Raw genomic sequence first — 14,081 nt, forward strand, 5'->3', positions numbered from 1 at the left:
GTGAGGACAACTACCCACACTATGCTGCTCACTTCTGTGGAATGCCTATGGCCATTCCACAATGCTTCCGCACGGGAGGGCTGATAGCGAGAAATCTTGACTGTATTTTAAAGTGCCGCATGTTTATCTTATCTGGTATTATGTCCCGCTCCCTCTGGCGTGCCAAGATTTAGCATCGTGTGTAACCCCACTTAAAGACCTTTCCCTGGAGGAGAATATCTACAAAACCATTTGGAAAATCCAACAGAATACTAGACGGAAAGTTAGTCAATATCATATTGGTGAGGGAGGTTCATTCCTAACGCTTGTCGTTTGTCTCTGTATAAGAGCAAAGGGAAACGTCTGTGATACAAACGGTTCTGATAACTTTCAGGATTATGAGGAGAACCTGTTCTTTTGTAAGTGAACACTTTGTGTTGCAATGGAAAATTATACTCGTTTAGAAGAAAGAAAGACATTTCAACTTACGGGCAACGCGAAGTATTAAACTTATACGATGCAATAGCAATGACAAAGGAAGCGATATTTCAATGCCGTGATGAAATTACAGAGGCTCTTCGAAGCGCACCATGAGCATATTCTCGATTTAGAGACGGTTTTGATACTGTGCCACACTATCATCTTCTTTACAAGATGGAGAGCTATGATATTCGAGGGACAGCTTAAGACTTGATTGAGTGAGTTCAGTACGCTAAAGCGAACGGGGCAGTAAATCTAATTCAAATAGTTAAAAGAGGATTTCCTCAAGTAACGCTCCTTGGTCCTATATTACTTTTAAGATTGCCGGGATGAGTGGCTCAGACGGTTAAGGTGCTGGTCTTCTAACCCCAACTTGGCAGGTTCGATCCTGGCTCAGTCCGGTGGTATTTGAAGGTGCTCAAATACGACAGCCTCGTGTCGGTAGATTTACTGGCACATAAAGGAACTCCTGCGGGACTAAATTCCGGAACCTCGGCATCTCCGAAGACCGTAAAGCAGTTAGTTGGACGTAAAGCAAATAACATTATTATTTATTACTTTTAAGATTAATGATATTAGGCCATTAGCAAATACTTTTCAGAATGCAAATATTACGTTAAATGCAGATGATACTGAGTGGAACATAGTACGTGGGGATTCGTAAGACAGACTGGAAATACTGCACTAAAAATAATGAAAATGTGGTTGGACGGCAATAAAATAATTTTAAATATAAATACCTCAAAATTTGTTACGTTAAGAGTGAAATCTGTGGCAGATAATGTCAATGAATTGAGGAGGATATACTCAGAATCGATATTTTAATAGCACAAGTGAAGGAGCGACAGTTAAATATTTGACAATTTTCATGAATAGTGACATGAAATGTAAAAGTCAATATAAACCTCTCGTAAAATTAGAGGAACGGCTTAAATATTTCATATATTTGGGGACAAAATATGACGACCTTGCCTCACACCACTACTCTCCGGCGGCAGCCTGGTGTCTATTAGCGGCTTATATGTCTAATGCACTCGACACGAAGAAAGCTGAGGACACTGTGGAAGAAAGTGGTTTGGCAAATTCTCCACGCCAAACAAGGAGCACTTACAACTCGTTAACTCAGCAGATATGTCTTTATGGCAACGATGGCATAGGAAAGCAAATGGCCTTAATTATGGTACAGCCCCAGCTTTTGTCTCCCATTGTAAGTTCACAGCTGCGCGCCCCTAACCGCACAGCGAACTCACCTGGTAGTCGGTTCATTAACAGAGCTTTTAAGTGTCAGTTTTTCAACTCAATAAAGAGAACCGATATAATGACCAGTCATCGCGTTTCGAATCAGAAATCATGGTTGTGCAAATTATGTTCAAATTTTACAAACAACACACTTCTTACAGTGCCAATTCTGGTATTGGGTCGTAAGTACATAACAATTTACACCTTTATTTGGGTTCGAAGCCCACTATCGCCAATCCTGAAGATGTTTTCCGTGGTTTCACATTTTCACACCGGACAAATCCTGGGGCTGCACCTTAATAAGACTACGGCCGCTTTCTTCCAACTTCTAGCCCTTTTCCTATCCCATCGTCGCCATACGAAATATCTGTGCCGGTGCAACGTAAAGCAAATTGTAAATACATTTCTACCGGGCGAGTTGGCCGTGTGGTTAGGGGCGCGCAGCTGTGAGCTTGCATCCGAAAGATAGTGGGTTCCAATCCCACTGTCGGCAGCTCTGACGATGGTGTTACGTGGTTTCCTATTTTCACACCAGGCAAATCCTGGGGTTGTACCGTAATTAAGGGCACGGCCACTTCCTTCCCACTCCCAGTCGTTTCCTATCCCATCAACCCCATAAAATCTATGTACGTCGGTGCGACGTAAAGCAAATAGTAATATATATATATATATTTCTGCTAGTTGATTACCATGAATTTTGATTCTGAATGCTCATTATCAGGCTATATTCCTTGGTTATATAATTGATTTTTAAAAGGAATTAACGATATTTAATATAATCTTTTACGGTGTTATCTGCGAAGATACGATAATGTTAATTAGTACAAGATGGATTGAAGTTAATAATTGCATCGGATCTGTTCACTGCAGAATACGATTACTTTTTCTTCATAATATCTGTATGTGGGCTTGAAGGGTTGTGGAATTAATTTATATCTGAAGAATGATAAGGCGTATTTAAATATATAAATCAAGGTTATGCAAATAAGTAACGTGAAATTAGAAAGAAGAGGATATTTTTTACCATCGGCGAGTTCAAAATGGCATTGTGTTACAAATTGCTTCCCCTGAGTGTTCCACACTTTAATTTCAATTCTTTTTTAAAATAAAAATGTGATCTCCTAGAGGAGAGTCTAGTGATCGTGGGCTATATGGCTTTTAGTAATGGCTTCGGAATCACTGTTGATTCTCGAGGGAGGTAACAGGTTTTAATTAATATAGAGATGTAACCAGAACACTGCTGCACCTGACACAGTTCTGATTGTGTTGGTCGGAATGGCAAAATATCTCTCTCAGGATTAAATGTCGCTATAAAATATCACTGAGATTCCGTTCAAATGTTTAACTAGCGATTATAGTAGACGTAACTATAGATCTGTCTGTGGATGTACATGCTTGTTTTATCGATTATGGAAAAGCTTTTGATCCTGTGAAAAATGAAACATTGATGTATATCCTACATGATATCCGAATTATTGCCAACCTGTATTGGAATCAGATCACATCAGTTAAGATTGATACAACAAACACCTGCGCTATTAAAATAAAGCGAGGAGGGAGGCAAGACTGTGTTTAATATTTACTCTGACAGGTTATTTCTGAAGTACTAGAAGGAAAACAGGAAGGCGTCGTTGTTAATGGGATCACAATAAATAATCTGCGATATGCAGACGATACAGTTCTGCTTGCAACAAGTGCTGAAGTTCTGCAGACATTCCTAAACTGTGTGGTTGAATACAGTGCTGCAGGAGGTCTGTGTTTAAATAAAATTGAAATAACAAAATAAAAAACAAAGTGATGGTCATAATCAAACATGTCCTACAACCTGTTAACTTGACAATAGCTAGCACATGACTGGAGCAAGTCCATCGCCTTAAGTATCTCGGCAGTGTGCTTGATCACAGCTGGAACAATGCTGTTGAAATGAGGTTCTGTATTGAACAGGCAAGTACTACATTCAACATAATGAGCAAACTTCTATGTAACGGGGACTTTAATTTCAATATTCCTTACTTCAGTGTTATACGTTTCCTGTCCTACACTTTGGTGCCGAGACTTGGACCTTAACAGAGAAGACCACCAAAAACTCTTCATCGCTTGAGATGTGATGCTACTGACGCCCGCTCAGAATATCATGGGTGGACAGAATACGTAACACTGAAGTACTCCAACGCCTGGTCATGCACAAAATCAAAAAGAAGAAACTTTAGTACTTTGGCCAGTAGTAAACTAGTAGTAAGCTCAACCTATAGTATTGTAAGCCGTAGTGTTAAGCACTGGAAATAGAGTACTTGAGTTGTGTGTGAAATTGTATATGATGTTGCTGGTTTTAAAATGTTAACATATAGTATGTATTTCCTGTAATATTTTCTTTCCATGGAATTGCTTCTTGCATTCTTTTTGTTGTTGTGTTGTAAGTTATAGTGTAAAATTTTGAAGTACTTAAGGTACTTGCAAATTTGTATATGACCCGAAAATCTCCAGCCCGCGAGGTATCGTGTGGTCAGCATGACGAATCCTCTCTTCCGTTATTATTGGTGTTCTACACCGGGGCCGTCATCTCACCGTCAGATAGCTCCTCAATTGCAATCACGTATGCTGAGTGGACCTCGAAACAGCCTGGAACGGCTGGAGGGCTGGAACGGGCTCCACTCAGCCTCTGGAGGTCAACTGAGTAGAGGGGGGAGTTTATTTCCCTCCTCAGCCATCCTGGAAGTGGTTTTCCGTGGTTTCCCACTTCTCCTCCAGGCAAATGCCGAGATGGTACCTAACTTAAGGCCACGGTCGCTTTCTTCCCTCTTCCTTGTCTATCCTTTCCAATCTTCTCATCCCCCACCAAGGCCCCTGTTCAGCATAGCAGGTGAGGCCGCCTGGGCGAGGTAGGGTCATCCTTCCCAATTTTATCCCCCGACTCAGAGTCTGAAGCTCCAGGACACTGCCCTTGAGGTGGTATAGGTGGGATCCCTCGCTGAGTCCGAGGGAAAAGGGCATACAGATTACGATTACGATTTCCATGCCACATCTTGTGCGACTGTGTCTACTCTAAATGCAACATGTAGTTTGAGTGCCGGTAATAGGCCTACTAGAAGAAAATCTAAAATTCTCGTATCACCTGCAATCCAATTACGGGGCTCTGCCTTGCCAAGGCGACTGCAGCCCATTCAGATATCATGCATATTCCTACTTGGTCAGCGTGATGACACACTGAATCATATGTTTTGGCTTTCTTGACTGGGTCCACTGCTTCTTGCATCAGCCAGCTCTTTAGTTCTTATCTCATTAGACAGAATGAGGCCCAGTCCAACCCTCACTCCAGAAATGAAATCGGACGCAGGGTGACACTGCACCACGGGTCTGTCAGGAAATAATCTAATTGCTCTAGAATACCGTACTGAGACATCAGTGGGCGTGGACTAAATTTGGTCAGAGTGCAGTTATATTTACGACAGACAAGTTTAATTAGTCCAGGTCTAGATAGCCAACAATAACGGCCGAGAGGATTCATCGTGCTGACCACACGACACCTCGAAATCTGCACGCCTTCGGGCTGAGCAGCGGTCGCTTAGTAGGCGAAGGCCCTTCAAGTGCTGTAGTGCCATGGGGTTAGATAGAGTTTAATTATTGTTCGTTGGCAGAATGTGTCTTAGGTGTTCTTGAAGCAGTAATTAATTTAATTGAATCCCGCTGGTATGGACTGGAGACTTGTTTCATCGACGATTTGTCAGCTGTCGGTTTACGTCGCACTGACTCAGACATGTCTTATGGCGACAATGGAATTGAACAGGATTAGGACTGAGAAAGAATCGTTCATAGATTTTATTAAGATACAGCTCCAGAGTTTGCCTGGTGTGGAAATGGGAAACCACGGGAAACCATCTTCAGGGTCACAGACAATGCGGTGACAGCTGATAGCTACGTGACACAAACCACGTAGTCAACTCGCTCAGCAGTCTATTTCTCACCAAATTAGCCGAGGTTCGAATTCTGGTCAGTCAATGTAAAAGTTTTGAAATGAAGCGTCCCTAATCTCTGATTCTGATTCTACGTAAAAGTGGAGTTGCCATGACTATGATCACCATTTCAACAGTTACTTAAAATTCAAAGTTTACGTCTCTTTTTCCCTGATCAAGTTCTACTAAAACACCTTTTTTTTTCAGATTCAAATGATTTGGACAAACCTTTATAATATTTCAGAATAGCCTGCGGTTCATGAGAAAATTTAAAATAATGGATGTTCTTGGAACTTGAACATGAATCCTCTCAATGAGATTGTGAGTTTGGAAAGGTATAGTGCTTGCCCTGTACTTGGAGGTCCCAGGTTCAATTTCAGGCCAGTCTAGGGAGATTAATTCAGGCCTGTGGGCTAGAATGGGGTTCACACAGCCCTGGGAGACCAGCTGAGGTGCTGACTAACACGACAGGCTGCGTACCCGGTCAAAACGCCAAGCATTACGAAGCCTCATGTTTCTGCAGTTCATCTGGCTGGATAGCAGTCATCTAGGCAGGCCAATTTCTTAATGAGCTACAGTGCAATTGGTTTGGTCTCGGAATACTAACAAGGTATAAACGAAATCATATGAGTGCTGGTTCGAGGTCCACTATGCCTACGTGATTAGAATTGAGGAGCTAACTGACGGTGAGATAGCGGCCACGGACTAGAAAGCCAAGAATAACGGCCGAGAGGATGCGTCGTGCTGACCACACGACATTTCGTAATCTGCAGGCCTTCGGGCTGAGCAGCGGTCGCTTGGTAGGCCAAGGCCCTTCACGAGCTGTCGTGCCATGGGGTTTGGTTTGGTTTGGTTTTTTAGAAAGGTAGGCCTATATACAATCACGTAGCTATCAGCTTGCATTCGGGGATAGTGAGTTCGAACCCCACTGTCGGCAGCCCTAAAGATGGTTGGTTTTCCGTGGTTTCCCCATTACCACTCCATGCAAATGCTGGGGATGTACGTTAATTAAGGACACGGTCGCTTCCTTCCCACTCCCAGCCCTTTCCTGCCCCATTGCCGGCATAAGACCTATCTGTGTCGGTGCGACGTAAAGCTAATTGTAAATAAAATAAAAATTTATATGGCGACGGACTCCCTTACTCCTGATGACGGTGGGTAAGACTACGAACGAAACGTTAAGACATATATTTTCAAAGTGAACGACATGGAAACATCTCACGATACGTGACAATACCAGTATATTATTATTATTATTATTATTATTATTATTATTATTATTATTATTATTATTATTATTATTATTATTATTATTATTATTATTATTATTATTATTATTATTATTATTATTATTATTATTATGTCCGTGTTAGACAAGGACTGAATAGATGTAGTTACAAATCTCTACTTAAGTTTACGTACATGCTTGGCTGTTAAGGTGCACTCTGAGCACAAAGGCGTATCTCCCAACATTTTGACAATAGACCTTGGTGGAGTTTGAATGCACATCAAAGGTCTGGCGTATAGAATCGAGCGTGTTTACCTTCACTCGTCAATAATAGATGACAGACACATTCTGTCCTGCACAATGGCTGTCCTTAACTTACTCAAGCCTTGCTACTGACTTTCCGAGAAATCTCATTGTCGCATATCCACAAGGTGATTTATGGTGGTAAGGTTCTAGGATCTAGTAATTATTCACCCCTGCAGTTAAAAAACAAGAATGACTGAATTACTTCTCGTCATTCAGTGGCATTACAGCAGGACGAACTGTTTTACAAGGTGTCATTTTCACAGGCGAAGAGTAAATCTAATTCCCGATAAATCTGGAAAGAATGCACCGTTTGAAGATCCGAGATTCGAATTATATCACTGACAGATTCTATCATCTGGATGATACAGTGGTAGTTACATTTTTACAAATCCTGGAGCTAATACTTCAGCTGAAGTACTGTACGTTGTGAAATTTGAATGACTATTAAAGCGATGGAAAATGTGCACAATGTATTTCATCCCTTATGTTTAGGGTATTCGGGGGCACAGAATGATGAATCAGAATGAAAGATAAAACTAGAACAACAAAAACCACTACTACCTTTTCCTAGAATTAATATATAAGCGGTTTTGTTTCGTACTTCGGGAATTTAAGAGAGCGGTAAACGCTGGATATCCTTTGGATTGCAAACCTTATACTCAAGCCTTCTACGTGGAAAATATGGTTTTAAATTTTAGGTGTGGTGTCACCAAGATAATCAATCAGTTTGAGAAATAAGAAGGGTTGTGATCAATAAAAACCCGAGAATATCACAAGATGATCAAGGAAGTTTCAGGATAAAATTCACAACACGTAAAATTGTCAGACTAGTGGAGATAGGAGAGATCAGTTTAGAACTATTTACCACCTGCAGTCTTCTATATTCATAACTGCAAAAACACACATAATCTAGTAATGATAATGATGATGACAGTGATCGGACTTTACTGACATATAGTGCAGTCGATAGTCGTCACCTTGGAAGTACAGCACACCTCAAATCTTCAAAAATTACGCATGTACAGAGCCGAAACGCTGAACAAAAAGGGAACTTCACAGAAAATCCAATACGTTCACGAGTAGAGAGTACCACGTAGCTGCGAGCTTGCATTTGGAAGATGGTGGCTTCAAATTTCACTCTCAGCAACCCTGAAGATGATTATCCGGGGTTTCCCATTTTCACACCAGGCAAATGCTGGAATTGTACATTAATTAAGGCTGCGGCCGTTTCCTGCCCCATCGTCACCATAAGACCTGTCTGTGTCGGTGCGACGTAAAGCAAGTTGTAAAATAATAATAATAATCTTTGGGATTATATCATCGAATGACGACGTACAGTGAGCCATTGCATTTATTTAATTTATTTTATTCCAGCTTCTCTTTTGTATTCTTCTCCTAGAAATACTTTATAACTTGTATTAAACTCCTGAAAGCCGGGCTGAGTGGCTCAGACGGTTGAGGCGCTGGCCTTCTGACCCCAACATGGCAGGTTCGATCCTGGCTCAGACCGGTGGGATTTGAAGGTGCTCAAATACGTCAGCCTCGTGTCGGTAGATTTACTGGCACGTAAAAGAATTCCTGCGGGACTAAATTCCGGCACCTCGGCGTCTCCGAAAACCGTAAAAGAGTAGTTAGTGGGACGTAAAACAAATAACATTAATTAATTAAACTTCTAAAAGTTGTTAGGTCTTCAGTCTTCCTTGAACCTGCTGATCGCCGTTCATACACCTGTAAACAAGTTTGATAATTTGTTTAGTGAGTTTGCTATCGTCCATCCCCACTATGTGGCCAAATAATATTCACTCTCCTTCTTCTGATTGTATCCGATTATTTCTCACTTATTCGTTCATATGCCTAGGTAGACAACTCCGTTATTCCTCTATAATAATAATAATAATAATAATAATAATAATAATAATAATAATAATAATAATAATAATAATAATAATAATAATAATAATAATAATAAAGTCCAGAAATTGGCCGTACGGTTATGGGCGCGCAGCTGTGAGCTTGCATCCGGGAGGTAGTGGATTATAACCCTACTGTCTGCAGCTCTAAAAATTGTTTTACGTGTTTTGCCATTTTTGCGTCAGGAAAATGCTGGGGCTGTATCTTAATTAAGGCCACGGCCGCTACTTTCTCACTCTTAGGCCTTTCCTGTCTCATCGTCGCCGTAAGACCTATCTGTGTCGGTGTGACGTAAAGCAGTTAAAAAACAAAATAAAATAAAGTCCAGGAAGAAGTTCAAGTAAGATAAGAAGACATTCGAGATAATTACATTTTACAACAGCGAAACTCAGCATATACTGATACTGAAGGAATTATCCTTCCAGAACTTAAAATGGTTCTAAATACTTAAATAACAATAACGGTCCTGGTGAAGATCAACTTAATTTGGAAGGTTTTATCAATTCAAGCACAGAATTGATTTGCAGGCTTCTAAAATTTCTAAATATGGTTTAGAAAGGTGATTTGCCCAAAAAGCCATAGTGATTTAGGAAATTTTAGAGGTATTACTCCGCTGAACTCTGCCTAAAAGATCGATATTAAAACATGTAACAGTAAAGTTCGGTGAATGAAGTCATAACGGTCGATCCAACAACACTGGCGACACGCAACGCTACACTTGCGTAACAGCAGGTTTTGACCATCTGCTCCCAACGTTGTTCAGTTGAGCATCGTGTGTGTGCCGTGTAAGACCTGTTTGACACAATGCGCGTTTAGTGCGTTGGTTCTAAACTGCGAATAGGAACATGAACGACCAAAAATTCAATACACAGTTTTGTTTTAAGCTTAGCGAGACACCGAAAGAAACGCATGCGATACTGGTACGTGTTTATGAAGATCAAGCACTGTCCTTGAAGTGTGTGTACGAGTGGTTCGCCCGGTTTCAAGGAGGCCGGGAAAGTGTTTCCGACAACCCCCGTAGCGAAAGACCGGCGATCGCCGTCAGTGACGAAAAGATTGAAAAGGTCAGGACGTTAATCACGAACGATTGGAGATTAACTGTGCGCATGATAGGGGATGAACTGCAGATTAACCGTGAATCCGTGCGACCAATCGTTACCCAGAGGTTAGTGAAGAGGAAATCGTGTTCGTCTTGTGCCGCATCACTTGACTGACGATCAGAAGCAGGCACGTTTAGAGGCTTCACAGCATTTTGTCTAAACCGTGGATGCGACACCAAATTTCGTGAACTGTATCGTCACTAAGGATGAAACCTGGTGTCACAGGTACGACCCTGAAACGAAACGGGAAAGCATGAAATGGTGTTCTCCGGGATACCCTCGTCGGAAAAAGGTCAGAGCCGAAAATTCACGCATCAAAACGATGCTCATCACCTGGTTCGATAGTCAAGGTATTATCCACAAGGAATTTCTACCTGAGGGAAAGACGTTGAATGCTGCATGGTATATTGAAATTTTGACCAGCTTCATGAAACGTCTACGCAGGGTACGACCCCAGTACACATAACTACACATAACTAGGTTCGTGGTTTTTTGTCCATGGCAACGCTGCCCACACACAGCCAATATAGTCAAACAGTTCATGGCAAAAAAGGGGGTGGTGCAAATTGAACATCCCCCATACTCGCCGGATCTCAATCCGCCAGACTTCTTCATATTTCCACGACTCAGGCTCACTTTGAAAGGAAGGAGATTTGACGATATTCCTGACATCCAACGAAACGTGGCGAGGCTTTTGAACACCATCCCAATGGAAGCCTTCTTGCAACTTTTCCAGGATATGTATCGCCGATATCAGCAATGCATAGTTACGGCAGGGGACTATTCCGAAAGACAGTAAGGTCACTGTCGTGTATTGCTCATCTATGTTGATAGTACGGGATTATTCACAGAACTTTATTGTCACAGGTTGTAGTACTTTATCATAAAAATGTAAGCTGTACGAATACTACGATGATAAATAAAATGAGCTTCGTAAACGTCGATCCTATGCTGATAGCTATTTTATGACGAAATTGCTCAAAGAAAACATAGAGAGTTTAATCTGGAAACGCATATTGCATTCATTGGTTTCGAAAACGCATTCGATGAAACAAATATCTAAATGAGTGGACATTTTAACTAAAGACAGCGTCAGTCCACGTATTTATTACATAATATATCTAGCATATATGGGGAAAATTATCATCAGTTAGGAATAAGGGCAGACATACAGAAAATTGAAATCAATTTGAAATCAGTTAATAGAGGTGTCAGTCAAGGACTTGGACTTCCCCCTCTGCTTTTTGTAATTTACATGAATACTATTATGAAAGGGTGAAGAAGTTGAGTTACGACATAAAATCACGAAATATGCAAAAACTTCGGAAGTTACAAATAAGGTTAGGAAGGCATCCTTAGTTCAGTGACATACCCGGATACATATACAGAAGTGAACCAGGGAAAATAAGGGAAACGGATGCTAATAAAACTACCAGTAATGAGATAAAATACGTGAGAAGAACAGCGGGGTATACTCGATGGGATCGTAAAAGAAATGAAATAGTACTGAAGAAACTCAAAACTGAATCAGCAGTAGATTATATACATTGTTTTCAAGAAAAGGTGGGTAAAATCATGGTTAGAGGAAGATTTCCTACAGAAATTCAAGGAATTCTGGAGGAACAAAATCTGCCGATCATCCAATGCAACGCTGGCGACAGAATAGGATCGTAGCAAGCCACTATGTCTAATATATGGATGGGTGATACTATTACTACTACTACTACTACTACTACTACTACTACTACTACTACTACGAGGTGTGAAATTCGAGAGTCATCACCACACACTTCTCAAGTCGGTATGGTTCGAATCACGGAGAAAGAATATTGTGTTTGTGAAATGGAAAGACTACCCTCTGTGGCAAGAATTCCACACAAACCCAGATGTTGCTTGGCTATCATCACAATATCCTGGTCTGGTAAAATTACAAGATTGGTTACTATTTTGAAATAATAATATCCCATAAATTGTTAAAATCACACACACTTAATAAGCAATACTTGCAATGGGACCACAAAAGAGCTTCAGTAAGCGATTCGTTTTTCTAGTGAAGTACAGAATTCGCCTGCATGTAGGTTACCTGCTGAGAAACAACGCATGTCGTGTTGCGTGTCGCGCGGCATTTATGGACAAGAACATAATCGCTCCACTGTACGGTTGTTCTACAATATTTTTTCCCTGGAATGGGCAAATTATATGGCTAAGTAAAACAATGCATGATTATTAATCACCCTTAAAATTATGTCGCTTTACTTATCACAATATTCGTAAGTAAATATATGTTTTCTTTCAAATATCACGAATTGGACACTGCAATTCTCCATAAAACCATTCCCTTTTGTAAGCGACACAGAAGAGAAAAGTATTTATTTAAAATGGAACGGAGGGAACCTGATAATCTTGATCCCTGAAACTCACCATAATGGAGGAAACGTTATAAAAATGTTAAAGAGTTCATGCTTTCTGTTGAACATTTGCAATGCGATATTCTAAAATGGTATCTGAACCGTTTCCGATATCAAACGAAACTAATGGGCTTGAAGACGCTAAGATTTAAGCACTGAAATAAAAAGCAGGTAAGTTACTCCCACATCTTGTGCTCGGCTCACAGAAGTCTCAAAACTAAATTCTGTTTCTGAATATCCACACACTCTATTACAAAATTATAAGTGCCTTTGAAAAATGCGTCCCTGTGTACAAGCTATAGAAATGCGTCATATTATGGGGACTTAGAAACTACATATACTGTACTGTTAATCATTGTCTCCTCATGAGGTAAAAGTTGAGAAAGCCGAACCTAGAAGTTGTGTACATGACTAGCTGCCCTGCTTAGATCTTCAGATGCTTACATTCCATGTTTAGCTACGGTTTTTTTTGACGTGTAGTATGTATGCTACATCAGGACTCAGAATTGATTCTCCTACCATTATTACTTGTTTTCTTTGCCACAGTGAGATTGAAACATTGGTCAGGTCCTGGTTTCATGTCCGTTTAATGACACACTACGGAATTCACGACATCATCGTATAAGATCTATGATTGCTGAAACCCTAAGAGGAAAGAGATATACAGTATAAGTTACGAGGAGGTACATGGATTGTCTCAAGCTGGGTTAGGTCGCCGGACCGACAGGATGGCTATAGCACCGGGCACAAGCAATGTTCATAATAGACAACACAATTACAACCGAGACATCATCTACCCAAGCATCAGATGTACAAAAGAAGAAATATGACACATATGAATCTACAATATCATACCGCGCTGAGAAATGTCATCTGGACTCCGCTGAGGTATTGATAATAGAAGCACGAAGAACCATTACTCACATCGTCGCCTCTATGCCAATACCACGAAAATGAACCATAAGTACATCACACTCTAGCAGAGGGTAAATATGTCATGCAAACATACATTCCTACAGTGCGGTACAGTAAGGTTCATATTCCTTTACACACGCACTTTGTAAAATGAACTCAACGAAAATTATTCTGATGGACTGCATATCAGCAAGTGACTGGAAGGCGTGACCATTATTTCAGGAAATAATGGATTGGAGGAGCGTTGTCACATTCGTTTGTTTTGGCATAGGAGCACCAATATAGTTCACAATCTATATAAATAAAATTGTAGGGGGTCCGCTGTCTGTAATTTCTTTTGTTTTGCCAATTTTTCAGATATTTATCCGTTTTAGGTCAACTCAAGACCGAATCGGTGGTTTTTACGTTTCGTGTCTGTTTGTTTGTCTGTTTGTCTGTTTGTCTGTTTGTCTGTTTCTCTGTTTGTCTGTCTGTTTGTTTGTCTGTTCCACCATCACGTCGAAACGGCTGGATAGATCTCAACCAAACTTCATATTTAGAGTATACTCATCCCGGAGAAGGTTTC

This window comes from Anabrus simplex, chromosome 1, assembly GCF_040414725.1.
Source record: "Anabrus simplex isolate iqAnaSimp1 chromosome 1, ASM4041472v1, whole genome shotgun sequence".
Lineage (NCBI taxonomy): Eukaryota > Metazoa > Arthropoda > Insecta > Orthoptera > Tettigoniidae > Anabrus > Anabrus simplex.